Source organism: Galeopterus variegatus, unplaced genomic scaffold (assembly GCF_000696425.1).
Source record: "Galeopterus variegatus unplaced genomic scaffold, G_variegatus-3.0.2 Scaffold3312, whole genome shotgun sequence".
In the NCBI taxonomy this organism is placed as follows: domain Eukaryota; kingdom Metazoa; phylum Chordata; class Mammalia; order Dermoptera; family Cynocephalidae; genus Galeopterus; species Galeopterus variegatus.
Window position 1 is genome coordinate 131,030 of NW_007729423.1, and position 844 is coordinate 131,873.

The following is an 844-nucleotide window of genomic DNA, read 5'->3' on the forward strand; positions in this document are numbered from 1 at the left end:
TTGTATCTCTGTCTTTCTGAATAGTTCATTTTTGTCTCCTTCCTGCAGTTTCTTTTTGCTTGACCCTTGAATGTAGATCTTCCTTAGAGAGGCATCTGTTCATGCCAGAGGCTCTCTTTAGGCAATGTGCTCCATTTCATCATTTCCACAAACCCATCTATGCATGTGAATGACAGGTCCATATCTTCAACCCTACACTTTAGCCCCAAAGCCTTCTGGACATTTCAGATCAAATGTCTTATAGGCAGCTCCATCTCAACATATCTGCACTGAAGATACCGTCTTCAGCAGCAAATCTCCCCCATTTGTCCTTTTGCCATCCTATCACCACTCCTAGTCCCAAACCATAAACCCAGGAGGCAGTCTCGACAACTGCTTTACCTTCCCCGTCAATGTGCAGTAATTCCACAAGTGCCACCCCTTCAGTAGATTTTCATTCTATCTTCACCTCTGCTGTCAGAATATCCTAGCCATAGTTTGATCTTTACCATCATTTGCCTTAATAAACCTAAATAGATTTGTTCTCTCCTTCTGAAAGTTCAATGTATTGTTATGGTGTTTTCTTTCTTTCTTTCTTTCTTTCTTTCTTTCTTTCTTTCTTTCTTTCTTTCTTTCTTTCTTTCTTTCTTTCTTTCTTTCTTTCTTTCTCTCTCTCTCTCTCTCTCTCTCTTTCTTTCTTTCTTTCTTTCTTTCTTTCTTTCTTTCTTCCTTTCTTCCTTTCTTCCTTTCTTCCTTTCTTCCTTTCTTCCTTTCTTCCTTTCTTCCTTTCTTCCTTTCTTCCTTTCTTCCTTTCTTTCTTTTCTTTCTTTGGTTAATTGTTGTAGTTCCTGCTTCCCTCCCCCCC